Source organism: Brienomyrus brachyistius, chromosome 3 (genome assembly GCF_023856365.1).
Source record: "Brienomyrus brachyistius isolate T26 chromosome 3, BBRACH_0.4, whole genome shotgun sequence".
Lineage (NCBI taxonomy): Eukaryota > Metazoa > Chordata > Actinopteri > Osteoglossiformes > Mormyridae > Brienomyrus > Brienomyrus brachyistius.
The window spans coordinates 29,283,071-29,309,851 of NC_064535.1; the positions used below are offsets into that span (position 1 = coordinate 29,283,071).

At 41.3% G+C, this 26,781-nt stretch overlaps 1 long non-coding RNA gene across 1 annotated transcript; it reads left to right on the top strand.

The window, feature by feature from the left end:
* The first annotated feature begins 24,711 nt into the window (after positions 1-24,711).
* Positions 24,712-25,822, top strand: LOC125738157 (uncharacterized). The gene is made up of 3 exons (XR_007396746.1): positions 24,712-24,817; positions 25,306-25,352; positions 25,509-25,822. It is a non-coding gene; the product is annotated as an uncharacterized LOC125738157 (long non-coding RNA).
* The last annotated feature ends 959 nt before the right edge of the window (positions 25,823-26,781 follow it).

The following is a 26,781-nucleotide window of genomic DNA, read 5'->3' on the forward strand; positions in this document are numbered from 1 at the left end:
TCACCACTAGGGGGTGTCAATGCTGCAGCTTCGTTCTATGGTTGATCTTTTTCAAAGACAGTTTTTTTTCTCTCTCTCCACATAATCAACTTAACTGATTAGCGTGCTTTCATAGTAATGGTTTTTAATCCGTGTTAATCTTCTGAACAATGACTAGTAAAGGTTCTATGAGGTTGTCCTACTTACTATGGATTTTAAGTTTTTTATCAAGGTGTTAAAACGTACCACAGTTGCCAGTCCTGTGTTTTATGTCTAGCAATTTGTACAGTTTCTTCAGTATAAACACATGCCATGATCTGTGAGAATCTCCTCCAGAACTCTGCATTTCCTCAAGATCTTTTTGTAATATTGCATCATGGCACTGCTCAGAACAACACAGATGGTGCATAACAACACAAGGGAGTACAAGACAACATGGTGCAGAAACAGTGCGATACAAAGCAGGACAAAACTGGATGATACGTGGTCAGTGGTGGATAAAGTGCAGTAACAGCTGTACAGTGCAGCTGCCGTGGAAATGACTGTTACAGGGGATGCAAAAGCTGCAGGTTTGAATTGTTTGGCGAATGAAGCTGTTCATGAATCTGCTAGTCAGTGTTTGTGGATGGTGGTCAGAGTCCTGGATTATAGACTGAACCTTGTTACTGTGGCAGTTAAAGTACAGCTGGTCAATGGAGGGCAGTTCAGTGCGAATGATGTTCTTAACAGACTTCGCAATGTACTGCCTTCCTGTCATGTGGCTCCACCATACCATAGTACTACTGTAAGAACTAGGGATGTAACGATACATTCAACTCACCATTTGATACGATTCACGATTCTGAGTTCACGATACAATTTTCTCATTTTTTGCAGAATGAGCTGCAGACAAATATATTCAAAAATATTCTTATATTTATCTTTCTGAACTGTTGACACTGTTGTGAACAGTGCAACTGAATTTGAATAAAATACTGTTGAAAAAAATCCCAAATCAAAATAAGTAAATAAAAAAAAATAAATCAAATAAATAAGCTAAGGTTTGCATGTGCAGCTTTTTAGCGTGCTTTGCCCTTTTAATAATCTTCACTCAGCTCACGGTGGTGCCAGTGGACCTGTTTGTGTATGTTATCAGTCTATTACAATGTTTGCATGCAGTTTATGTCTTGTCTGTGCTTTTCTCGCTGTTTCCTCCTCGTTTGTGATTACCGGAAAGCTAATATGCTGCCACACCGCCAATTGAAGATCGGGCGGTGCGTCCATCCATCCATTTTCTGAAACCACTTAATCCCAACTGAGATCGCGGGGGAGACCGGAGCCTATCCCGGGAACAAGGGGCGCAGACAGGAACCAAGCCCAGGCAGTCACCTACACACCGCAGGTCGCACACACTCACACAACTACAGGGCCAATTTAGACTCACCAGTCAACCTATCCTGCATGCTTTTGGACCGTGGGAGGAACCTGGAGTCCCCGGCGAAAACGGGGAGAGCATGCGAACTCCACACAGAAAGGGCCCTGGACCGAAGCCAGCACTAACCACTGTGCCGTCCTCAGTTTCAAATTCATTCATCATCTCGCGTTCGCTCAAAACCAAAAACTGACGTACGATGTCGACGTGATACGCAGTGACATCTGACGTCAAACTCACATTGTGAAATCAAATGTAATATTACACCAGTTTTTCTGTTAAAGTACTGTGAAGTACTCCTACAATAGTGATTCATTTTCCACATCAGCCGGTTTAAATCTTCATGCATTTGCACCGATTTTTAACTGATTTGTGATTCATCATTACATGCCAGGGCCAGCAGCTCTGCATGGCTCGACCCTCATAAACATTCTCCACACATGCTGTTCAGGCAGTGGCCACAGAAATTCCCCCAGTGAACTTTATGCTTTCTGTCGGAGAGTATGCTGTGTTCTGGCCTTAAACCCTGCATACTACTTTGCAGACTTTGATCCTCTTAACAACAATTGGCATTTCTGGTGGCTGAATATCCATCCATCCGTCATCCAACTGCATGCTTAAAAGCTGTGAATAATAGTAATAATTCTTAAAATTGCAACTATCTAGAATTTCAGCCTAGTTACTCAGCTAAATTACTATTTAAACCTAGAATAATTTCTATAAGGGGCGGCATGGTGGTGCAGTGGTTAGCACTGTCGCCTCACACCTCTGGGACCCGGGTTCGTGTCTCCGCCTGGGTCACATGTGTGTGGAGTTTGCATGTTCTCCCCATGTCGTTGTGGGGTTTCCTCTGGGTACTCCGGTTTCCCCCCACAGTCCAAAAACATGCTGGGGCTAATTGGAGTTGCTGAATTGCCCGTAGGTGTGTGTGTGTGAGTGGATGGTGTGTGAGTGTGCCCTGCGATGGGCTGGCCCCCCATCCTGGGTTGTTCCCTGCCTCGTGCCCATTGATTCTGGGATAGGCTCCGGACCCCCCGCGACCCAATAGGATAAGCGGTTTGGAAAATGGATGGATGGATAATTTCTATATGTGTGATAGAATCAAAAAATATTTTGTTTTACATATAAATCTTCACAAGGTGTATTACACATGGTATTCCCCAGACACCGCCACCCCAACAGATGCTTTGTTTGTTAAGACAATAGCTCAGAAAGTGGTTGATCGATCTTTTGCAGCTTTTACCAAGGTTTGTACAAGCCAAAATTAAATTTTGAAACGGATCCCTGCCACACCCTGCCCTCCTGAACCTCCCGTTTCCTCCCTAGTGTGGTATAACGTGCCATGCCTGTTCCGCGTTTGTTTTACCTCTCCTTCCTGCCCTTGTGTTACTCATTTCAGGTGCCTCTAGTTTGCTCCCTGCTTAGCCTTGTATAAATGTGCTTCTCAGTCCTGCCTTTAATGTTGCTGCTGCTGTTTGCCTGTGTGTTCTTCCCTGCTTATGATTCCCCCGTGATCCAGTTGTGATCCAGTTGTCTTCATATCATGTATTCACATTCCTCAGCTGAGAGTGAACAAAGTTCTGTGGAAAGTATCTGACTACAGATAGACTTTCACCCAGTTCTCTGCGGGAGCTCTGATTACAGAGTGACTCCCCGACTACTTCTGAAGCCCTTCCTTAAGTATCCAGACCAGGTGATGGCATGTTTCTGAAGACTGACTAATTTCGGTCAATGGTTAATTTTAGGGGCATTGCTGACCTTGGTTCTCAAGTCCCCAGCCAATCAGATCACTTTAGGGGGTGGTTGTAATTCCCTTGTTCTACCATGAGAGAATCTCTCTCAGTTTGGTGGGTTGAGCCGAAGTTTCTGTATTTCTCTTAGGAAAAGCTATACTGCCTTAAATCTGAGAGTATAATACTCCTCGTCTCATGCCTATTCAAACGAGACCAAACATGCGTGTATTTGTCCCTAACATCTATGTGTGCTGAGTTATCCTGTTTATAGTGGAAAAGGTGTCTGTGTCTGGAGGCTGACAGCTGTTGTTGCTGTGGATTGATTGTGGAACTCTGGTCACTCCGGGGGTGAAAGGTCTTGCTTTTTCTGTGCTGCTCCAGTTATTCCTATCCAGTCTCTCAGGAGCCGGCAGGCCTTTGCCTTCCTTAAAAGGGGTGGTTTGACGAGTTGAGTCCAGTCTTGCCTGGGCCAGCGGAGCTCTGAAATAGACTGATGCAGGCTGATCAGAGTTGGGGCCTGCAGGACCTATAAGTTTTATGTCCTTACAGAATGTAAGTGGCATCATACTAAACTAGTGGTGTTCGAACTAGCATGGAAAGAGGCTATGGGTAGCTACAAAAAGGCTCTTAGTGCCGCCAAATCATCTAGTATCTATCAGAACTAATTGAAATAAACAAAAATAATCCTAGATTCCTATTTACTATGGTGTCCAAGCTGACTAATAACCAGACCACTGGTTATTTTCCAGTGACGACTTTATGAAACTTTTTGACCAAAAATATGCTCAATTAAACAGAACATTTTGAATATTGAATATTGGTTAACCAGTCAGAACTGATGTACTTAATTTTATCTTCAAATTCATCTACTTGTATGCTAGAACCTGTTCCATCAAAATTATTCAGCGATGCTCCCAGCATTGATTGAACCGCTACTAGCAATAGTTAAACTAAAACATATAATCATATTACCCCAATTTTATCTTCACTGCACTGGCTGCCAGTTAGATTTCGTGTTGACTACAAAACACTGCTCTTAACCTATAAAGCTGTAAATGGTCTTGCACCGCAGTATGTGAGTGACCTCATTTGCGTTCCGAATCATACACTTAGATGACGAGATGGAGGTATTCTATCCGTACCCAGAATAAAGAACATTACCTTTGGGGGAAGAGCATTTGCTCATAAAGCACCACAGCTATGGAATAAACTTCCTATTAGTGTTCGGAACTCAGACACAATCTCTGCTTTTAAGTCAAGGCTTAAGATGTACCTCTTTCGCCAGTCTTTTGGATAGTTAAATCTTCTTTTCTAAGGTGAATGGGAAATCTGGAGGTTCATAGTTATTTGAGATTGAAGGGGAAAGGGGGGATTGGTGCTGTCGTCCTGCCACTCTCGCCGATCACTTAAGCTGTGGATGGGAGGTGGCTTGACGCCAAAACCTCTGTAAACCCTCATGCCTGTGCTTCCTTCCAGGTCACTCTTTTAGGCAGGCTGTCATAGTTGCTTTAGTCCTGCCGGTTAGGTGTAGGGCAATAACTCTTCTCCATCTTCTCTTTTTCGAGCTGATACCGAGCCGACTACACCGTGTGAACCCGCACCTGGACTCCTGGATATAACTACATGAAACCAACTGGGACTTTATAACTATATGAACTCTAATGAATGTCAATGTAAATGCAGTTTCATGCTCCTTGGTCGCCCAGAGGAGGATGGGGTCCCCTTCTGAGTCTAGGTTCCACTCAAGGTTTCTTCCTGCTAGAGGGAGTTTCCTTGCCACTGTCGCCTCAGGCTTGCTTGGTGGGGTTCTGGCCGGTTAAATGTAAAGTGCTTTGTGACAATGCATGTCGTTAAAAGCGCTATATAAATAAAATTGAATTGAATTGAAGTGCTTCCTCAGATTCATTTTTAAATGTTCTCCAGCTAATTTCCACTATGGCCACGAGTTCTAGTATTTTAAATTAATATTGAAATGGTCATTTGGCTGAACAGCATCCCGACCTGTTAGAATCTTATATACCTGGATCATGTCCCCCCATAGTCTCCTTTGCTTGAGGCTAAACAGATTCAGCTCAGCGAACCTCTCCTCATAAGACATTCCTCTAAGTGCAGGAATCATTCTAGTCATCCTACGTTGCACCTTTTCCAAGGCAGCAATGTCCTTCTGAAGGTATGGTGACCAAACCTGCACACAGTATTCTAGGTGGGATCTTACCAAGGAATTATATAATCGTAGCATCACTTCTCTTGACTTACATCTCTAGGTGTGTGGAGTTTAATCCAACATCCTTTTGCCTTTTTTTAATGCTTCCCCACACTGGCAAGAGTGGGACATGGAAGTATCAACATACACACCGAGATCTTTCTCGTAATCAGCTACCTTTATTTCAGTGGAACCCATAAAATATCTGTACTTTACTATATTTACTATATTTCTGCTCCCTGCATGGATTACCTTATATTTATCTATGTTAAATTTCATCTGCCACGTATGAGCCCAGTCGCTAATTAAATCCAGATCCTGTTGTAGCCTCTCTGGACATGAGACATGATCTAACATCAATCAGAAGATACCACACCAGCAGATAATGATTTCTGGAATAGTAAAGTTAAAGGTTGGCTAATAATACCCCTCATCTCTTTTAAAACTATAGATAAGATGCCATCAGGGCCTTGCGATTTATTTATTTTGAGCTTAGCTAGGCTTTGTACCACATCAGCCTCAGTTATACATATATTGGTCATAGACATCGTTGTATTTGTACTAAATGGTGGTAAGCTATTCTACTGTGAACAGCCATTGTAAAATAATCATTAAACTCATTTATATCAATTTCATTTTCAATTATAAGGCCCTTACTATCCTGCAAATGAGTGATTTTCAGCTTTTAGAGCTCTTTCGGAGTTAAAATATTGGAAGAAACTTTTAACGTCATCCTTATAACTGTTATTAACTAAACCTGTAGACTTAGATACTCCTGCTTTATTTTGAAATCATTAGTTAATTTCCATTTGTGGAAGAAAGCCCTTTTGCTCCTGACTTTATTCTTAATTTTCGTAGTAAACCACCTGTGACATCGCGTGCTGGACGAACAGGCAGGAAGCGAGGAATCAAGGATCCGGGAAACGGAGAGTCGGGAATGAGGGTTTATTGATGAAAACAGGTACCAACAGCGAGAGATTTCAATGACAGGACTGGGGAAACAGACTTGAATGTGGACTAAATACACAGGACTACTCAAACTGACAGAAAACAGCTGGTTACAATCGGGGCAGCACACATGGTTAATGAGGGGGCGTGGCACACACGAGGATCGTACAAGCAGGTCATGACACCAGCTTGGTTGCAGTTTCCTAGATTTAGTTTTTCTGGAAACGGGTATGAAGTTCTTTTGCACTTGCAACAATGTGCTTTTAAAAAATTCCCATGCCTCTTCCACAGTATTGCTATTTAACTCCATCCGATTTACAGTTTCTAGTTTCAGTCTCATACCATTGAATTACCCTTCCTAACATTGTATACTTTTGTTTTGGACTTGGTTGAAGACTCAGGCAGCAGGAGTTGCCCCAACGTTGGTATGTCCTTATCCATAAGGGGGAGTAAACGTTCTGGTTTCCCGACCTTATAGATGAAGGAGTTGGGGGATGTTGCCAGTGACCTGCCGGATTCCAGGCAGAACAGGCCTCGCTATGCCACAGCCCTTCAGAGACTGGGCCTTCCGTGCAGAACCTCTGCATCCAAATTAGACCAGTTGTTTAACAAAACCCTAAAATGGGGTTATTTTTGACATGGAACGGGACTTTGATTCAACAACCCATTACTTAGTTGCGGCAAGTACCCAATATCAAGTATAGCTGCAAAGAATCTGCCAGAGATTTTCAGAGAAGTTCCCCAGATGCATGGACTGGACTAAGGTGCGTCAGATTAAACAGGAGCCTGGTAAATTCTGTGAGCCCCACGCCAAGTGACTGATGGAAACATACTCCAGCTACAGTGAGATGGACCCTCCAGCGGACCGAGAGTGGGATTCCCTCTGGGAGCGACAACTCGTGCAGTTGCTGGTGGATGAGCTGCAAACAGACATCAAGAAGGACTTCCAACCTCACAATCATTTACCAAACCACTTCAGGTAACTTGTAAAGATGTAGGTATTGGAGTATTCACACATTCATTTGCAGTGTCCACCTCCTGTCCGGTAAATTTGGCAGGACAAAATTTGAATAACCTATAGGCCAGACTCATGAATGCGGCTGAACGAGTAAAGGTAGAACAGGTGGCCAATCCTGTTATACAGTCCTAGTAGATTGAGAACCACCTGATTGCAACTGTAGTTGGAATCAAGGGCTGAGCAGCATGGTGGCCTGGGGGACAATTATGAAAACACAGACCCACTGATATCCTTAAAACCCACAATCAAAAGAGGAGTCAGGATGGCCAGTGACATGTGCTGGCTAAATGGGGACAACAAAGAGAGAACAGAACAAGGCAGGGAGGGATTCTGACACAGGTGCCATGCTACTTTGTTTAAATATGCTGTAATGTTTTAGTGCAAGCCTTAGACAATGGAATCTCTGAATGACGCCGCAGTCTGGCTCTTTCTGAAGGTCCTATACTGTAACCGTCCTGAGAAGTTGTTTGCATGCACTTGCTGCCTTGACACTTGTTGATGTGCGTGTGCCCTGCTCGAGCAGTAAAGGGGAGATCACATGCAGAGCTGATTTTCTGTAGTTCCTTAGAATAAAAATAGAATATTCTCTTCAAATAGGAACACATGCTGCGTTTGATTATTTCACTCCAACTCGGACAAAAACGTCACGAAAAACATCACTTCCCATTAGAAACGCCTCTTTTATGACGTTAATGTCTGACAGAATCTTCTTGTCCGAGTTGCCCCTGTGACGTAATTTCAACATGGCGGCTTACACACTCAACATTAATTCTATTTTACAAATCCTTAAAAATGTTTATTTTGTTAAATTTATTATTATCCCATCCATCCATTTTCCAAACTGCTTATCCTACTGGGTCACGGGGGGTCCGGAGCCTATCCCGGAAGCAATGGGCACGAGGCTGGGAACAACCCAGGATGGGGGGCCAGCCCATCGCAGGGCACACTCACACACACCATGCACTCTCACATGCATTCCTACGGGCAATTTAGCAAGTCCAATTAGCCTCAGCATGTTTTTGGACTGTGGGGGGGAACCGGAGTACCCGGAGGAAACCCCACGACGACATGGGGAGAACATGCAAACTCCACACACATGTGACCCAGGCGGAGATTTGAACCTGGGTCCCAGAGGTGTGAGGCAACAGTGCTAACCAGTGCACGACCATACCGCCCATTTATTATTATTATTATTTATAATTATTAGTAATTATTAATGTAATTGCACGTGTTCGATTTAGAGAATACCATATTGTGACCGTAAACAGTATCCTAACATGCAATATCAGATTTTTACCAGACTTGTTAGTGTTTTTGGTTTGTTTGTAGTTTGTTTGCCTCTCGAAAAAAGAATATCGCTATGAATGTACTAAAATACTTTATAAAGCTTTTAATGTGGTTTGACTAGTTCCTGTTTCTTGTTTATTTGTCTGAAATAATAATCTTACTCCATAACTGCTAAAATATAAAGCAACAACACAGCAGCGTATTCATGGAGGCAGCCATGTTTGTTCCGAGTTGTGCTAGCTTGAACGGGAGATTGTTGGATGTGATGTCACCCAATTTGGAATTTCCAAGTTCCGAGAGAAAAACGAACGCACCACAAGACTCTGGCTGGAAATTTCTACAATAGAGCCATTTAGTTATTTCTAGAAAAATATTTAGAGCCAATGACCTGATGTCATTGTAACACAGGTCACTGTCCGTGGTGCTGAATTCTCTACTTGATGGGCTGGTGCTGAATGAATATGACAGCTGGCCAACATGTCTGTGTGCTTCCACTGACTGGCACCCAGACATATAATGACTTTTAACAATGAGGAGGGAAACGTCCAGACAGGAAATTAGTCAACAGTAATTAGTAATCACATATAGTTCTCATTTATCATGATGTAAAATTCAAAAACCTTTTTTTTATTATTAAGGGATAAATGTAATTGAGTTTTAATGTATCCTTTCCGCTCTTAAAATCGCAAATTATTTCTGACTATTAATCTGCACATTTTAATAATTTCATTAATATTACCTAATTGGTTTGTCTTTTTTATTAAATTTTAAAACTAGCTGTACAATTGTTGATGTTGTTGCTGTTCTGAATGTCATTGGCCTGTTGCCTTACGTCTGTCTAAACATGAGTGAGGGGATGGATGCACTATTCTATGGGGGCCTCTGTAGAGAATAAATGATCCTAATTTTATATTGAGAGAGATGGTTAATTCCTTTTTAATCCATACTGCGTTCAGAGCCCCTGTTCTGCCGTTGATCACTGCTGCATATCATCCCCAAACCAATGGCCTGGATGAGAAAACGAATGATGACATAAAATGGTAAGTCTGTTTTTGAGGTTGTTTTAGAACTGTGTGAGACAGGCTCTATTCTTTTAACATTACATCAGGAATTACTGATATTATTGACAATCAATCCCTTAATATACAGTATCTCACAAAAGTGAGTACACCCCACACATTTTTGTAAATATTTTATTATATCTTTTCAAGGGACAACGTTAAAGATATGAAACTCTGATAGAATGTAAAGTAATCAGTGTACAGCTTGTATAATGGTGTAAATTTGATGTCCCCTCAAAATAACTCAACACACAGCCATTAATGTCTGAACTGCTGGCAACAAAAGTGAGATTAAAAATGATTTGTGGCAAGATCGGATCATGTGTGTTGAAGAGTTTCTTATGACTGACAAGTAGTTATTTAAAAACATATCTTGAAACAGCAAATTACATTGTTCTTAATGCTTTTAGAAAATGACTCTTTATAATGATCTGTGAATAATAATAATTTGCTATGAATGTTTTTCCACTTCAGCTTTCCACAATTATTCTTCCCGATGAGAAAAGCTACGGCACGTTTTTTGATGAAAAAAATAAAGTAGTTGAGACAATAAGCAACAACAGCTGAAAACATCTCCTAGTAACAGGAAAAACAGAAGCAGGCATGTGGTAAACGAATACAAAAGAGGTACCAAAACACAGTTTATCATGTTGGAGATGAGGCGCTTCTGTTCAACATGAGGAAGCGGGGACGGAAAGGAGGAAGAACGGAACCGGATTTTACCGGACCTTATGTCATCCAGGCAATATGTGGCAAGCTGGTTACACTGTCTAATTCTGAAGGGGCAACTTTAAAGAACAAATACAATGTAAACCACATACAGAAGGAGCCAAACTGATGTCCCAAGTCAGGAATCACACAAGGTGCCAGAAGAGTATAAGACCAGTAAACCTCCCTCTAGCGCAGAGCTTCTGACAATCGAGAAGGATGCTGACAGTTGAAAAAAAACTCATGTCTGTGTGTTATGAAAGAATATCAATAAATGTTTCCGAAAGGGGATGACTCATTTGGTAATTATTTACGGCTTATGTTATGGCTGCCAATTTACAGTCTTTACTGAAGTCTGACTTCTTTTGAGTCACCTTTAATATAGATTGGACACTCTCTATGCAATGTGCAATACTTACATAGATGGTAAATGTTTACCTGCTTGCACAGATGGATGATTAGGTAATTAGTGTAAGTGTGTGTGTGTGTTCAATCGCATGTATGTCCAAGGTCCATAGTAAATAATATACACTGATCAAGAGATGCCCGAAAGTGGATAAAAGAGGACATTAGTGGGTGCATCACTTAGTGTAACGCGTGCAGGAAAATGAGCAGGACTGCAAGCCATACAGTGATGTATCTACAATGGACAGCTACTATGAGCAGATAGCACAGTACAGGTGCTTATAAGATCTGTATGCTGTTTCCATCCATCCATCCATTGTCCAAACCGCTTATCCTACTGGGTCGTGGGGGGTCTGGAGCCTATCCCGGAAGCAATGGGCACGAGGCAGGGAACAACCCAGGATGGGGAGCCAGCCCATCACAGGGCACACTCACACACTATTCACTCATACATGCATACCTACGGGCAATTTAGTAACTCCAGTTAGCCTCAGCATCCATCCATCCATCCATTGTCCAAACCGCTTATCCTACTGGGTCACAGGGGGTCCGGAGTCTATCCCGGAATCAATGGGCACGAGGCAGGGAAGAACCCAGGATGGGGGGCCAGCCCATCACAGCTCACACTCACACACCATTCACTCACACATGCACACCTACGGGCAATTCAGCAACTCCAATTAGCCTCAGCATGTTTTTGGACTGTGGGGGGAAACCGGAGTACCCGGAGGAAACCCCACGACGACACGGGGAGAACATGCAAACTCCACACCCATGTGACCCAGGCAGAGACTCGAACCCGGGTCCCAGAGGTGTGAGGCAACAGTGCTAACCACTGCACCACCATGCCGCCCCCTGTATGCTATTTCATTCTATAAAAAGAAACTTACTGTACTGTACAATAAAGTATTTCACCACTGCTTCTTCCTCAGCTCCCACTGTTTGCTAGCACATGCATCTTTTGATTTCTTAGTGCAATCTGTGCTTTATTTTTTTTTTGTGAAATGTAAGTGCAGTATCTGTTTATTAAGTGCTGTGGTTTAATATGTACATTATTATTTCAGTACTGTGTATACTGTCCTTAATGTCTTGCCTCTCTCGTATAACTTGAGATACGCCCAAATTGACTTGCAACAAGTGGTCCTGGTTCCAAATGCGGAAGGCGATGGATACCTGTATTTTATATGCTGTAGTGTGCTGGGTGTCAGACATTGCAATGCACCTTGCTTTGATCTTGACCTGTTAGATCAGAGGGAGGTAATCTTATCCAGAAAGGGCCACTGTGTATGATGGTTTTCACTGCAACTCTCTGAACAGCGAACCTAACAGTTATCCCAATACCTTGATCTTGCTAGCATATTTAAATGTGTACCTATTCAGGAATAGAGTGGTGAAGGCATTCAGAGGAGGACTGATGATTATCAGAGGGAACAAAGGGGCTGGGTACTTGTCAGTATCCAGTAGAACCACCAGACTCCTACACTGAATGGTTCTGGATGTGGCACAGACGTTAATCCCTCTGTATTAGGGGATCCGTCTCCAGTTTGTACTCTTCTAGTTAATAGGTAGATTATCAGGCAGTTTTTCACCCTAGTCCAGTACTCATTGACAGCCTAATACACCGTGTTTCAGTTTGTCTTGATAGTCAATACATGTCACAGGATGTACATTACTCTGATGGGCAGGCCCTCTTACATATGATGGAAATTGCAATACCTACTTTTGGCCACGAGATGGCAGCAAGAAAATAGAAAAATTATTTTCCCACGGTCTACTAGCAGCTTTTAGATGTTAATTCTTCATAAAAATAATTTGACTTGATCCAATGTATTTTTAATACAAACAATTACCACACAAAGCTGCTAGTTTCCTCCGGTTTCCCCCCACAGTCCAAAAACATGCTGAGGCTAATTGGAGTAGCTAAATTTACCGTAGGTGTGCATGTGTGAGTGAATGGTGTGTGAGTGTGAGCTGTGATGGGCTGGCCCCCCATCCTGGGTTCTTCCCTGCCTCGTGCCCATTGATTCCGGGATAGACTCCGGACCCCCTGTGACCCAGTAGGATAAGCGGTTTGGACAATGGATGGATGGAAATAGCATACAGATTAAGCACCTGTACTGTGCTATCTGCTTATAGTAGCTGTCCATTGTAGATACATCACTGTATGCATACTGTATTAAGAGCTAGATAAGGACAGTGGGTCATTATATGGCTTGCAGTCCTGCTCATTTTCCTGCACCCGTTACACTAAGTGATACACCCACTAATGTCCTCTTTCATCCACTTTCAGGCATCTCTTGATCAGTGTATATTACTTACTATGGACCTTGGACATACATGCGATTGGACACACACACACACACACACACACACTTACACTAATTACCTAATCAACCATCTGTGCAAGCAAGTAAACATGTACCATCTATATAAGTATTGTACATAGCATAGAGAGTGTCCAATCTATATTAAAGGTGACTCGAAAGAAGTCAGACTTTAGTAAAGACTGTAAATTTCTCAGCCATAACATAAGCCGTAAATAATTACCAAATGAGTCATCCCCTTTCGGAAACATTTATTGATATTCTTTCATAACACACAGACATGAGTTTTTTTTCAACTGTCAGCATCCGATCCAAACGGGATTCCCATTTCCTTTCTGTGGGATCCAACAGAACACGGGCTGACCATCAGTCAACATGTCTTCAACCATGCAGGACAGGACCCAGTCCAGGCCAAACCTCACGGTGCTGGTGTTAATAAAAAAAATGTAAGGAACATGCAGCTGCAGCTCACACACAAACACAGTCCACAGCATCCAGAAAAAGGTCAGGCCTTTTTCTTCTTTAGCTGACTCCGCCCAGACCTCGCCCCCTTTCTGGGCGCCTCGCACTATGCCTTTGAACTGGCCCTGCAGCTTGGCCCGTTTCCTGTTTCCCAATGCAAGTCATAAGATTCACCCGTAAATGATATTTTGAATCGGAACGATATTTATTACTATTGTTTAGATTAAATATATAACGGTTTAATGATTGAATATAACTTGATATTGTTGTTTGTGTTGTTTAGTTTGAGGTTCTAGTTTCTGTCTTTATCCGCTTTCGTTTCAGTAGGCAGCTGGTTCATCCCAGGCTCAGGGTCTCTCTGCTCTTCATCAAACCCACACCCCCAGTTTGGGAGCACCCTCTCCCTCTCCTCCCCCCACGGCTGTGACTGTTACTCCTCCTTGAGGAGTAACTGCTCCGCCCCCTATCCCAGCCCCTATACCCACAGGAGTGCATCACCCAGTGAGCCGCCGCCCTGCCTGTCCCCTCACACAAGCACACACTGAAATCATGGTCCTAAGCTCTCTGTGTGGGTCACCACGATAGTACAGCACACCGACGATTACCCTCTGACTGAATCAGAATCAGCTTTATTTGGCCAAGTATGTTCACACATATTGGGAATAGTTAGACATTTAATCAAAATAATTAAGACAAGACATAAACATACAGTTCTGTTGATATGCGACGCATATAACCTCTGCATTCACAGCACTGCTTCAGTTATCGAAGAGCAAATTTCCAAAACTCACTCAGTCCGATAACCTAAAGTAATAAGTCATAATCCTCTTCATACGTTGCAGTAATGGGAATGAAATCTCACTCAGTGTTTATGTAATGGAGCAATGGAATTTCGTGAAATTTCCAAAAGTCCACAGAAATATTTAGAAAAACATTCCTGCAGACTGAGTTTTTGATATTTGCTTTTCAATTAACACAATTTTCTTCAGTCTGAGGTTTAACAGAATTCAGCCATATGCTGTTCAAAAAAAACTACACAGAACAAAAACAGAATGGACTTTACATCTGTCTGAAAGGAAAGTTGACACAGGCTGCAGCAGTGAACAAATCAATCAATGTATTAAAGTTAGGCATTAAGTAACTGGAGGCAGTATATACATAACATGATAACATGCCTTTTCTGTATTGACCATATTAAGGACGCTGTAACACTGCCCACCACATACCTGCTTCATTTATTGTTTTATACTTGCAGCTGCTTATTCAGACAGCTCGTCTACCTGTCTGTCCATGTTGCCCTCCCATGACAACTGGTCCAGCCTACAGGTGCCGTCCCATTCCGGCATGTTACCCATGAGTCATAGCGGCACCTCCGGGAGCAGCTCCAGGTGAGCCCGTGCCTCCCCTCCCCCACCTGTCCCCATGCTGAGTCTCGGGCCCCCGTCTTCCCTCTTGTTCTCGCCTATACCCACATCCTGGCCTGTGTCCTGCATCGTCTCACCTCGTTAACAGGACTTTCGCCTTCTTCTGTCCTGATCCATTCAGGCCCATCATTCTGGGACATGCTTTGATTTATTTCGCCATAGTTACTCTTTGTTTTCCTTTGTACTTTGCACTCTACAAGTAAAATGAATAAAAAATAGGCATTATTTTGATATTGTTTTAGTACAGTGACACTAGTATATTTGTTGTTGTTTCCAGGCAACACTGCATGCTGATTTAACGTCTTTCCTTAATCTCCACCCCATTGCTCACACACAGCCAGTATCCCAGTTTGTGGTCAATGAGCTCCTCCTCACTCACCCCAGTCTCCTAGTCCAGTGGAATGTCCAACAGCTTGGGCTCTCAGTTCCTGCGTGTCATGCCCGGCTCGTCCGCTCCTCCTGTGTGCCACGCCCCCTGATTACCCACGTGTTTTCTCCCGATTTGTACCCAGCTGTATCTAGTTAATTTGCTCAGTCCTGTGTATTTCAGTCCGTGTCTTACCTGAGTCCAGTGTCTGTCATTGATGTTGTATGCGTGAGATGTTTCCCCCGTCCGCGCTTCCTAATTAAACTCCCGTTTTTGCCTGTCCGCTTGCTCCTTGCACGCCTTGCCCGCACGATCGCCTGCCTGCTTGTACCCGATCGTGACACTGCGCAGCTCTACAACTCATTACCCAGGGCTCTCGCACCCGGCCACAGTGCCCCTCTCAGGCTCCCCGCTGTATGACAGCACTGCCCCATCGGAAGTTCATGAAGCCTCACAGTACGACGCCTCTCCCCACGCGCGCTTAGCCACCACCGGGACTCCCATCACTCCTCCTTCCCTGTAGGGCGGCGCACTTCCATTATTATTACAGTTTCTACTGTCACTCTGTTGCTTTTCCTGGTGCTGGACTTTTGACAGATAAATACATTATTTGTTGCATTCAGTGACAAAAGATTGGTCTGTTTAACACCCTCAGTCTCCACCCTATGAGCCCCTTGTTGGCGGCAGAATCAGGAAGATGTCGGAGAAAGCAGAGGTAAAGTGAATAGTCACCTCGACAATATTGTGGAAACCGCTAATGGTGATCATGCCTGTGTGGGTGAAATGGATCACCACAGTATAAGCGGATGATGATTATAGACGATTTTTCCCTTTTTCTTTATGTCTGTTTACCATCTAATAGGCATTTTTTTTCTTTGGGATGCGTCTAGGTCAGATACGACCAAAATATTTTTCTCATTTCAGAAGTGAAAAAAAATATTGCTCTCAGATTCTGTTCAGTTGTAGTTTTTTAAAATAATGTACCTTGATTTGTGTTTGTTTAAATGCCATTACCTGTTGCTTACTGGGCCGCTGAAAATGTCTGGCCCAGCTAAATTTCTTGGTTTAAAAATCTGGCCCAACTACTTTCCAGACCTGGACTAGCCCTACTGAATCATACACTAATGTTATTCTGTTATGTGGGCTGTTGTGATAGGGAGATTTTGCTGGATGCTGCACGACGGGTGGTGTCCCTGCTGCAGAATGCCCTGTCTGAAGCAGCACCTAGAGACAGTGAGGGTTGTTGTCATCACCTTAATATTGTATATACGCAATCTGTTATTTCTTACTAATATAATTGTAAGGTATTCTTCTAATATATTGTGCACAGCCAACAAAAAAGAGAAAAATGCAAAACAAAGGAAGGCTTTCTTTTCTCTTAAAAGTCTTTTTTCTAAACCAACTGAGAGTCAGTTAGAGGGGTGTTCATTATCAGTATTGTTGCTGGCATTTCTGAAAATGTGCCAATTTTAGTCAAGTGGCTACTTTTCAAATGCAGTCCCTGGCCAAGATGAAGAAAGTTCATGAAGACTACATGATAATATTAAGCACTGACATAACAAACAACATTTTTTACATGCAAAATATACAGGAAATATACACTGCAACAGGCTAGGATAGACAAATAACCAAATACACTTGCAAGCCTGACCACTTTAGACCCCAGATTAGAAAATTGGTGAATGAGCATATATTTTTTCCAAGTTTTGTTTTGCTTTCAAGTTCTCACAAATAAAAAAAAAAAAAGATTTTCCCACTATAGCCAGATCCAGTTTCTGTGGGGGGCGGGGGGGGGGGGGTGACAATTTGTAGTAATAACTATTTCCTGCTGAAAACCACTGGTAAACTATCCACATGTCTCTGAATATCTGTGAGTCCCGAGACCTCCATGACAGATAGATATAAGTTGCTAGTGTTGATCGGCAGGAAATCTTCTCCAAAGCCCCACCACCACCTCACACCAATCCACCCAGGGTTTACTCCAAATAAATTTGCTGGTAATACAAACCGGATCAACTTGTGGTTTGTGTCCACGTGTACTAGAGACAAAGGCCCTGGTACATTCTGCGTACAACACAGCCAAGACTTGACAACCTTTATATGATGCGCATGGAATCAACCCTATGCATGGAGGCTGCAACTCTTCTCCACCGAACCCTGTAGCCCATTGACTGCAGCCTGCATTGACTATCCTGTAGCCTGCATTTGGTAGATCATTCTTGACAGAAGAAACCAAATTGTCAAGTTCCCTAACACAGAGCTCATACTCTTTTATTCTTCTTAAGATTGTTCTTCTTGAAACACCCATCAGTGTGGCTATGCAAGGCACAGGAAGTTGAGTATGGAGCATTTCTTTCAAACATTGTTCTTCAATCAAAATCTTGGGTCGTCTATTGGTGGCAGCGACTTCCTGTGTGACACATGGGGCTGGACGTTCCAGATGTGCCCTCACAAGGTCAAAGAGCTCTTGCAAAGCCAGGGTGATAGCAGGAGGTACTTCAATGTGATTAGACAGGGCCTGCAGAAGATACAGCTCCTGATGACAAAGGAACTCCAGGTAATCCAAATTTAGTGGAGTCGCGCTGAATCCTATTTCTATTTTATTGCAGAAGACTTTCGAGAAGGTGGTATCTGAGCTGTTCACAGAACAATTATAGTTAATGAGGTGTCAAGATCTTGTCTCTGATCCACACACTAGGCCTACCATTCAAAAGTTTTAATTATGAAAATGAAATGTTTTGTTTTGTGAGGTGCTTGTTCATGTATGATGATGTAGTGGCTGCTCTGTTTGACCGTGGTAAACCTTTTCACAAACAATATAAGTGAAGAAGTATGACATTAGATCTAAGGACCAGAGTATAATAAAGTTAAATAAAATCCATCAAAAACACTTACTCAGTGGAGATTCCAATGTAGTAGGCAGACAACTTTATGGCTTTAATAATGAGTGTATTTAGCAGCTACAAGGACTAAAAGATATTATAAACCTCTCCATTTTAATGCTAATTTAATAAACATTAACAGATAGCACTTAAGGTGGTTTCGCCTATAGTCTGCTAACACTAACCCGAGAACTAATATCTGAGGAGCGTTCTTCCCCAGGATTTGAATTTATTAAATTGGCTTTGTGATGTTGTATTAAGAAATTTTATTCACAATGCAATTTACCGTACATTGGCCCATTCTTTTATATACGGTAAGACGAAGCGGGAAATTCGAGCGAGCGAGTGCTGTGCAGACGCGAGCGCGTAGAGGGGATGGGTTTTCAGCACTCGAGCACACGCACGCGCGTGGTTCGACTTTTGGCCCTAATTTAACGGCGAGCGAGTGAGTGAGTGCTGTGCAATCGCGAGCGCGTAGAGAGCATGGATTTTCTGTTTTTATGCGCACGACTTTTGGCACTAATTTAACGCCATAGAAATGTGTGTTTAAAAGGGGAGGAGATCGGGTTGCAGCGCTGGTGTGAGCGGTTTCTCCGGGCAGTTCGCTCGAGGCTAACGTGGCTTTGGGAACGTGGTGTACCCGTCACCCATGCCAGGGAAGAAATCAAAACCGAAATGCTAGGAATATGGACTTCATCTTACGTCAAGCGTTTTCCCCCTCCATTGACGCCCATAAAGAAAAGGCTTAAAGTCCATATTCCTAGCATTTCGGTTTTGATTTCTTGTCAGGTAAGTCTTTATGGCCAGATACATTCGCGAGAAATTTGGTGATTTGTGGTGACTGTTTTAATACATTAAGTTGCGTTACGCATTTTCACATTAAGCGTTTTAGAATGTCCCGTGGCAGGTATCCCCTTCTATTGCCCTAGGGAGGGTTGTAACCCTCGTCTGTATATTAATAAAGAATAATCCTCTATTCCTGTCTCATGTATCTGGACCTCCCAGCAATTTAACGAAATTTGGTGGCAGCGGTTACAAGTGAACCGTTTAAGGTTTAGCGCTCATACTTCCGTCCATATGTTTAAGACCCACCTTGGCTGACTTAGCTGACATGTCCTGATTTCATAATCTTCAAATTTGTAATCTTTTCTCCTTCATCTAACTCCATGTTTTTAACTTCTTGTCATTTTCTTGCCGTTTGACTCATAGAAAATTATCAGACTTAAATGACACGTCAGCCTGTGCAGACAGCGATTTCAATGTTTTAATAAATTGGCCAGCAGGTGGGGGCAGTGCTCAATTTCATTAATGCCATTCAGAAAACTTTCAGGCTTTATGTCTTAATGAACAGCCTAGAAAAGGACAAAGCATTATATTACTGATGCATACAGCAGATCCCCAACTCAGGCTGTGTTGCATATTCTTAACAGTGCTACAGTATGTTCACACAGCCAGTACAAACAAACTTGCAAGATCTAGACCAGGGGTCACCAACCTTTTTAAAACGGAGAGCTACTTCACGGGTACTGAGCCATACGAAGTTTGATATCAGTTTTAAACGCCCTCCTAAACATGTCTTAAACTTCATGCATGATAAACATGTTTTAAATGCTTTTTTATATTCAATTTCAAATCTATATAAATGCAAATGTGATAGATTTAGAAACAGGACAAAATAAAATTTTAGATGATGTTCGCTGGTGAGTTTGTGCTATTTTATAGAACAGGTCCACGGGCAACTCATGTGGTCATTGGGGGCATCCTTGGGGCACCATGTTGGTGACCCCTTATCTAGACCTACCACATCAGGTAGGAAGGTGCCTATTTCTACCAACTATTCAGACCATCAGACCCAAACCATACATTCAGTCATGCACAGGCACTCCACCAGAGGGCTCTACATTCTGTCCTACATCTGCTCACCTGTTAGACCCACACTCAGTCTCCATCCTGATTTCTACCTACTACTCGGACTATCTCACCAAAACCAGTCCTGTGGCCTGTTCTATGAAGCGGGGTTACTGGCTTATTGGGGAAACTTGTCGGATTTCTTGATCGGGACCTTCAACTGCTCTGCCATAGAGAGCATCCTAACATGCTGCCTTACGGTCTGGTATGCGGGCTGCTGGTGGCCTCCTACCGCTCTGCCATAGAGAGCATCCTAACATACGGCCTTACGGTGTGGTATTCGGGCTGCTGGTGGCCTCTATGACTTTTTTTGTAGACAGTCCATCTGTGTGGTGCTGTTTGCACGAATTGTTTTGGGAAATGCACTTACAGTTTTGCAGATGTTAAGGGTGATTCCAGAAATGCATCAAAGCAACTGAGGAACTGCAATGTCACTGTACAGTTACTTATAATGGGCGCCAATGTAATGTGTAGAGTGGCAAATAAACTGATTCACCATTTACTCTCATGTACATCACTTAAAATGCTTGTTTTAAATGCAAATGTGTGAATGTAAATCTAAGCAGTAAAGCTACAATTTACATTCTGTTTGCATGGTGGAAAGAACATTTAATCTGCCTTTTAAGTGTGATTAGAATATCTAATGCCTGTGTGCTTGTAATAAGATGGTCGCTGGTTCAAACCCAGCCACAGCACATCTCTGCGTCCTTGAGCGAGGCCCTTAACCCCCAGCTCACTGGGCATCACTATGGGTGGCTGCCCTTCGCAGACAACTTACTCTGTTTACTCTAAAAAAAAGAGAGCAAGTTGAGAGAGAAGTTAAGACAATTTCTCCACAGGGACCAATAAAGTATCAATTATTATTACTGTATGAGAGACTGTCTAATATCAGATAGATAACAGACTCATACTGTGCTGAGCTTGTCTGAGAGAGATGATTAGCAAATGCTCTCCCACAGTATCTCAGCACTCTGTACAAAGAACTTTATATGCTCAGTATCTGCTCCTGTTATCTAATTGTTCTCATTTTAACTGGATGTTAAGGAGTAAATTAATAAACGTCATGTAAGTGCACATTAAAATGCTTTTTCACTGTTACTTAAGTTCCCATGTGAACAGCCAATCAGATCAGCCTGATGTGTGTCTCTCTGTTTCCTCTCTGTTTCCTGCCCTTTCATCCCGACCACGACCATGATCTCTCACTTAGCAGCAGAGCAGTTTATTCTAAACAGTGGAAGCACAAAAATGTTCAGACTCTTTGGTCTTCTCATTTTCATTAGTAAGGCCCTATAATATAAATTATTTGGGATTTTAATATTTTCATTTATCTGTATGATGTGATCAGTGGAATTTGGCCATTTAATCTGCATCATAGTTAATAGTTATTTAGATTACTATTATATGTCTTATTTGATTATGATTTTTTTTGTTTTTCTGTTTTTGCAGACACTGCACTGACTACAGATGTTGTTCAGCCCAGTCACCTGATGAGGGTTCAGCTTGGAGACAGTGTGACCCTGACATGCTTCTGTCAAGGAGAAACAACTTTTGTTACTTTGTTTAAGCAAGCTGTTGGTCGGAAGCCCCAGCCCATGGCGAAAGCACTTCTCTACGTACCTGGTGAATTTACAAGGAATATAAAAGCATAAAACGTTACTCCTTACTGAATGCAGAGGGGAGTTTTAACCTCACTATTTCTAACGTGGAGCCGTCAGATTCTGCAGTGTATTATTGTGCTGCTGTGTTTCTTCATGAGGTCACCTTCGGGAATGGAACCTTTGTCATAATCACAGGTAAATGAGATTCCAACTATTTTCATATTTGCTTTATTATAATGTCAGTAAGATTATTCCCTGCAAAATAATTTTGACAGTTTAGTTGTTTGTCAATATAAAATTAGCAAAGATACCTTATTGTCTGCTTTGTTCCATAAATGTTTTTCTAAACATCAAACAAAAATCATTCATTATTATTATTATTATTATTATTATTATACAATTTGTTGCATTTTGCTTGCTGACAGCCAAAAGCCTAACCTTCTCTTTATACAGATGTTAATGTTACACATTGCAGCCTCTTTAAAACAAATAACATAAAAAAATGTTTGAGTTGTTATATACAGTATAGGACTGTGCAAAAATCTTAAGCAACAAAAGAAAATTATTTTTGACGTTATTTATCTGAGCAGTCAGTGTGTATTCACTCTGAAAAAAAAAAAATGCATGATTTAACATATGAACTAGGGATGTGCACCATTCAGAACTGATTTGAGAATGAAATTCTCAAATACGTATCCTAAAATTCAGGATTTTGAATACATATATGAACTTGAATTTCAGTTCATTTTGTTAATCTGAATTACATTTGAATTGTGGTTGAAAACAGGTTGTGGCATTGAAATTTATATTTGAATTTAAAGAAGAAGAACGAAAAAGGGTTTGGATTCAAATTCAAGTTCATATACGTACTGTAGGTGTAGCTTTTAACTAAAATATGAACTTTAATTTAAATATGAATTATACATAAACACATTAACATTGTTATACATCATTGTTATAAAAATGTCGTTTTGTAAAGAATGAAATAATGCAACATTTGAAGTGTCACCTAAAATAATAATTATACTGTCATTTTGTGCACCATGGTGGATCTGCTCATAGGAAGAGCTGAGGGTCTCTCCTTAAAAGTCAGTGTTGGCTGCAGTGACGGCAGTTTCTAACCTAAGAAACGTCCCAAACACTTTTCCTGCATCAAAAGTCAAACTAGTCCTATTCCTGCCATGAAAGGTTCACATAATGTCACCGATACCTGAACCAACCATGTTTATCAGAGGATGCCAACCCTTTGGCTGCAGCTTTCTCTGCACACGCTGAGAGAGTCTTCAGTGTAGCAGGAAAAGATTTCAGGCCAGAAGATTGCAAATTAAATCATGAAACCTTTGAAGATATTATGCTGAATAAATGTAATAATAATGAAAAATTAGCAATGTGTATTGGAATAAAGCATAATTGTATTTGCCATGACGTTTTGCTTTTCGCTGTAGTGCTATGGTTTGAACGGAAAAACTTACTTTTGTGTGCATAAGAAAATAAATAGGAGGAACTACGAAACCAAGTAATTCCTTTTACTATGTATACTTTTTCTTTAATGTTAAAAGATAGACAAACTAGTAATGGGCAAACAGCTCTTCGGCTCTTGAATTAAATTATGCAGGTACTACAGCAAAATGCTCAAAAATACCAAAACACATCAAGAGCTAAATATGCAAAAACAATAAATACCTTCCTGTGGAAAAGGGGCAACATAAACCAAATGTAAAGTCACGAAAATCATGAAAATATAAAGTACACTTTACACACTTCATTTCTTTGAATTGAAATTAATTATATTCATCTACCTTCAACATTATATGATTATAATGTTTGTTATTATCATATAATTTTTATTTAGGTATTATGTAGGTGCAGTTAATGTATAGTGTTACCTGATATATACTAATAAGCAGTAATACAATAAAAAGAGAGAAGAATGTCAGCTGTTCTCCAAGAAGTTACTGATTTCTTGGATGGCTAGAAGAACATCGATTCAGTTCCCAAAAATCTGTAAGAACAATTTTTGAGGATCTGTATTTTCCATTGTTATTCTCAAAGGGCTGTCATCATGACTATTTTGCTTTTCAGGTAAAGGACTCCAACAGCAGGACTGTGGTACAGCAGCCTGTGTCTGACACATTGCAGCCAGGAGACTCTGTGAGCCTGCAGTGTACGATAGAGGACTGGGAGCTGTGCAGGAGAACACAGTGTTTACTGGTTCAGACATGGATCAGGAGAATCCTTCCTGGAGTCATTTACAGCCATGGAAACAGCAGTGATGAGTGTGAGAAGAGCCCTGAGGCTGGATCTCCTACACGGAGCTGCGTCTACAGCCTCCCCAAGGGGAACCTCAGCCTCTCCGATGCTGGGACTTACTACTGCGCTGTGGCCATGTGTGGGGAGATGCTGTTTGGGAACGGCACATAGCTGGATATAGATGGTAACACCCAGTGTGGGGAGATGCTGTTTGGGAACGGCACACAGCTGGATATAGATGGTAGCACCCAGTGTGGAGAGTATATCTGCTTCAAAGTTTTATTTAGCTTATTCTGCTATTAAGACATTTATTTCTTTTTTTAATGTAATGAATTTTCTAATTTAAGTGCTTAAATTAAATTACACAGATGTTAATTTAATAATTATCCATCCATCCATCCATTTTCCAAAACCGCTTATCCTATTGGGTCGCGGGGGGTCCGGAGCCTAATTTAATAATTATTTCAAATATTAATATCCATCCATCCATCCATTTTCCAAACCGCTTATCCTATTGGGTCGCGGGGGGTCCGGAGCCTAATTTAATAATTATTTCAAATATAATATAAATTGTTAAAATGCAAAATACTAGAAGTTCATGTTAAAAATGGACTATTTACAAAACAACTGCTGTAATGTGTTATCGATTTGATCTTTAACTAATGTAATGTAAGCAAATGGGAAATGTGTCTCTATATCATTATGCTGAAATCTATCTCTTTGTTACAGGCTTTCAGAAGCTGCTGGATCCTCTTCACTCTGGCTTGCTGATAGTTTTATCTTGCAGCATTATTCTGAACGTTGCTCTCATTTGTATAAGATGTAAACTGACCTGTACACACTGTGCAGGTACGCTGCCCGGCTTTATGCACTCAGAAGGACAAAATGTAGATTTTAACAAATTATAGAAATATAAAATTGTTTTATGATAGATAACATTTTCATATTAAAACCACTCTTGCAGGTAATACAGTTTTAAAATCCATTATTAAATCTCACCTTATTTATATAAACCTTTTTGTACTGTAAGATTTACTTTTTTGTATTATATCTTTCATATTTTGCAAAATCTATTGAAATATACATGTTGCAATAAGTTGCATATCAATAACTTTTATTACCAAGATCTCCTTTATAGCAATTTTATTATATATGATATATGAGAACAAATGACACGTATCCAAACATGCACACTTAAATTGACAGAAGTCATTTTTACTTTCATTTTTGAGACAAAAAGGATGTTGATTGCTTGGAAAATTCGGAATGTTATCTGACCACGGTATGATACCGTGCGAAATTAAATAATATATTGATGTGTTATATATTTTAAACAGATGAAAAGAACAGTGATATATCAAAAGTGGAATGGTCACGCAAGCAAGTATGTAATAAATATTTCAAATTACAAATCGTCAGTAAAACAAATGAACCTCAGACTGATTTCCATCCTGGGATCAGCATTTTAAGTGCTATTTGTGAAAATAGGTAATAGCAAACCGATTTGATCCATCCAATTCTGCCATCTTTGTCTCCACAGTGCCATGACGAGGACACACTGAATTACGCTGCCCTGAACCTTAAGAAGCCAAAACCCAGGAGACAGAAGAAAGACGGGAATAATGACACTCTGTATTCTGACCTCCGCTACAGAGATTATGAATAAAGATGCTTCTCATTCATGTCAGTCACACAGAGTGTTCAGGGTGTAGCTTTAATAATGTTCAGAGGAGGGCAGGGGAGCCAGTGCTTCTGAGACTGAATCACGGGATTTTACGGAGCACCGGTGCTGAGTTTGGTGTCAGTGTGTTTGGGGCGCATTTTTACTGGAAGTGCAAATGTTCAAGCCAGACTGGGGGCTGAGGGAGGGGGAGAGGGGAGCCACAGAGATTATTTCTTCATGGCATTGGGGGGGAATAAGCGGCTTTAATGTTGTGGAAAGGCTGAGTTGCTGCAATCAGTTCTTTGATGTCACACATGCTTACTTGTCTCCCTTGTGTACCATGCTGAATGGTTTGGGGCAAACGCACAGGGACTGATCGATTATATTAAACAGATGAAAGAAACTGAATGAAAATTTCAAGTGTTCTTAAATTACGTTTTTCATTTAATTGTGTGTTCTGGATGTATTTTTGAGTATATACATGTACCTGTATATGTACCTGTATATATACCTGTGTCGTTAATAACGATGTGGATAATTAAGAAAGAGGAGTTTTGTTTCTTGCTCCCTGTCTTGTTACTTGGCTCACAAACATACACACACATAGACACACACACAAACATACACAGACACACAAACACACACACACATAGACACACACACACACAAACACACATGCACACATGCACACACACACACTGCTACGGCTCTGTAAGAACACTACCATGCTCTTTTGTGTGAGTGGGGTGGGGGGTGTTAAATAAGATGAAAATGACAATGGCTGTACTTTTGTTATGTCAGTTGTGTTTCTATAGTCATTGTATCATATTCCCCAAGCTTTTTATTCTACAAGATGTACAAGCCAGTCAGTGTATTCAGTGGGGTGTTCAGGGAGTCATTAGGTTCTGAAAAATGTCTTGCATTTAAAACATAATGTACTTTTGAATACTTAAGTATTTTTAGATGCAAATACTCCAGTACTTTAACTGAAGTAAAAAATTAACTGAAAAACTTTGAGTATTATTTGACGAGGAGTATCTATACTTAACTCAAGTAGTGAAGTTGTGTACTTTGTTCCACCTCTGTCCAAAAGTGACATACAGCTGTAAGCTGTTTGGGTTTGTTTGTCTGCTGAGTGCTTCTCTGCAGT